Genomic DNA, 2,985 nt, shown 5'->3' on the forward strand with positions numbered 1-2,985 from the left:
TTTTGAATAGAAGCTTGTTGATTTCTAAATGCTTGAGCATTTTGTTCATTTGTTTGTTTTTGAGATGTGAAAAACTGTGTTTGAGTTTCAACTAGCTTCGTTATCATATCTTCTAAATTCGGCTTTTTATCATCGGTTTGTTGTGGTGGTTTGTTTTGAAAATTAGGTCTTTGCTGATTGTAAGTATTATTGGATACTTGTTGATTGCTAGGACCTTGTTGGTTGTTGTATGGAATATTTCGGTTATAATTCTGGTTTTGATTGTAAATCGGTCTTGGCGGTTGATAATTATTCTGATAATTATTTCCAGGCCTTTGGTTTATGTATGAAATATTCTCTCTTTGTTCCATTGTTAATTCAATACTGAGACAATCTTTTGTCAGATGTGGTCCTCCACACTGCTCACAACTAATTCGTATTGAGTGAATATCCTTAGTCATCTTTTCCATTCGTCTCTCCACAGCATCTATCTTTGCGAAAATGGAATCTAAGTCATGGCTAGAATCGGATCTAGCTGCTTTAGATGATCTAATGATGTCTTTTTCTTGGTGCCACTCATGTGAGTGGGAAGCAGTGTTATCAATAATTTTGTAAGCATCAGTTTCGGTTTTCTTCATAATAGAACCACCAGCTGCTATATCTATGTCTTTTCTTGTAGTGATGTTGCATCCTTGGTAGAATATTTGTACTATTTGACAGGTGTCTAAACCATGTTGCGGACATCCTCTTAACAACTTTCCATATCTTGTCCACGCCTCATATAGAGTTTCATTTGGTTTCTGTGTGAACGTAACAATTTCTGCTTGAAGTCTTACGGCTTTAGATGCAGGAAAGAATTGTTTAAGAAATTTGTCAACTAAAACATCCCATGTATCGATCGCCCCTTCAGGTAACGATTCCAACCAATCTTTGGCTTCTCCCTTTAAAGTCCAGGGAAATAACATGAGATATATCTGTTCATCCTCCACTTCTCGGATTTTAAATAGTGTGCAGATCCTATTAAAGGTACGTAGATGTTCATTTGGATCTTCCTTCGGCGCACCACTAAATTGGCATTGATTAGTCACCATGTGTAGAATTTGTCCTTTGATTTCATAATCTGGCGCATTAATGTCTGGATGAGTAATTGCGTGACCTTGGCCAGTGCGTTTAGCTCTCATTCGGTCTTCCATACTTAAAGGTTCCAGATTCTCCATAATTGAATTTGTTGAATCGGTATCACTAGATGATTCTGATTTAATGGTTCGTTCCTCAACAATCTCTGTTTGAATGATTGGTGGTTCCGGAGGAAAATTTAGTGGTTCAGGATCTACGAACCGTTCCTGAATATTCTCCGGATTCTCAATTGTGAGGTTGGGTTCAAAAAATGGATTATCGGAAATTTGAACTGAAGTACTTGGTCGACTGGATGACAATTCTAAAGAAAATTCAACGGCGGTTATATTTGCTAAATGTCTTGATCTAGTTACAGGTGGTGAATGTACAAAAGGTGGTGAACGTCTTGCTCGGTGCATTCACTGAATATCCTATTAGTTTTTAAAAGGAAAGAAAAATTATAATAAGTTATCCAATCAATAGACTTTTCTGATTTTGCCCACGTTTCGAATAGCCAAAAGATGCAGCAGAGGGGCAGGATTCGTTTGGTCTCAATATAATTGAGGACTGTTTGGCTCCAATAACCCGGTCCACGTACAAATCTAACTATTACTACGAACCAGAAAATTTTGATGTTTATTAATTTAACCACTTAAAATAAATTTTCGTAATTTTAAGAAATTTAGATAAGAAGTAGAATAAAAATCTATGTCCTAAAACTAGAATAGCGAGAAATAAGAAAGACAAAGAGTTCGTCGAAAAAGGTCGAAAAAGAAAAAAATGGTTGAAAAATAAAAGGTGACGGAAAAATAAAAGAAACTTATAAAAACTTAAAAATACTAACCTAACCTTATTACTACAACTAACTTAAAATTATAATCGCAAATTGAGATTACTAATTGGAATGATAATTGGTACATAGTAAAAGGTGTCTAAAAATATTAAAGCTTACAGGAAAAACTAAATCCCAAATGGAAATAACTTAAAAAGAAACTAAAACTTTAAAAAGGCGTCGCAAAATTCTAAAGCACCTAAATCTTAGTCTAAAGAAAAAGCACTTAAGGAATTCTACGGCAAAGCCTAAAAATCTAGGAGTAAAAATAACTATAGCAAAAACTAAGTTTAAAATTAAATATGAGCGAAAAATACAAATATTACGCTACAACGATTAAAAAGGGACAAAATATAAAAATATATAAAAAGTTGTAAAAAGTACAATTTTTATAAAAATATTATTTTTATATTATTTTTTTAATAAAACTACTAATTTTACAATTTAAATAAATTAATTAAACTAAAAATACAAATTAAATAAAAAGTAAATCTTAAAATAAAACTAATAATAATAATAATAATAATTAGGGTTAAATAATAATAATAATTAATAATTACCGTAATTAATGCTGGTTTAGGGTTTCTGTTCGCGTGTCAGAGAAGCTCCGCGAGTCGCGGCAATTAAAGCATCAAACCCCGCGAGTCGCGGGGTTTCAAATTTCAGCTGACAGATTTAATTTTCGACGCGTTTTTTCTTTATTTATTTATTTTTATTTTCTGTTTTCTATTTTTATATAAATAAAAGATATTAAAATAAAACTTATATTTTTATAAATTAAAATAAGAATAAAGAAACTTATAAAACTTAAATATTTAACAAAATCTTAAAAATACTTATATTTTTATTTTTCTTTTTATATTTTCGAATAATTAAAACGTATTTTTACAAAAACGAATTTTTAATAGAAGTAAGCTAAAAATTTTTTTTTTATATATTAGCGTTGCGCTTCCGGCGTTTAAGAGTGTCCCCGGCAGCGGCGCCAAAAATACTTGATGTTATGCGAGGTGTATATAAAATAGCTTATATTTTACTAGGAAAAACTATTAAATACGATA

Source organism: Rutidosis leptorrhynchoides, chromosome 3 (genome assembly GCF_046630445.1).
Source record: "Rutidosis leptorrhynchoides isolate AG116_Rl617_1_P2 chromosome 3, CSIRO_AGI_Rlap_v1, whole genome shotgun sequence".
In the NCBI taxonomy this organism is placed as follows: Eukaryota; Viridiplantae; Streptophyta; class Magnoliopsida; order Asterales; family Asteraceae; genus Rutidosis; species Rutidosis leptorrhynchoides.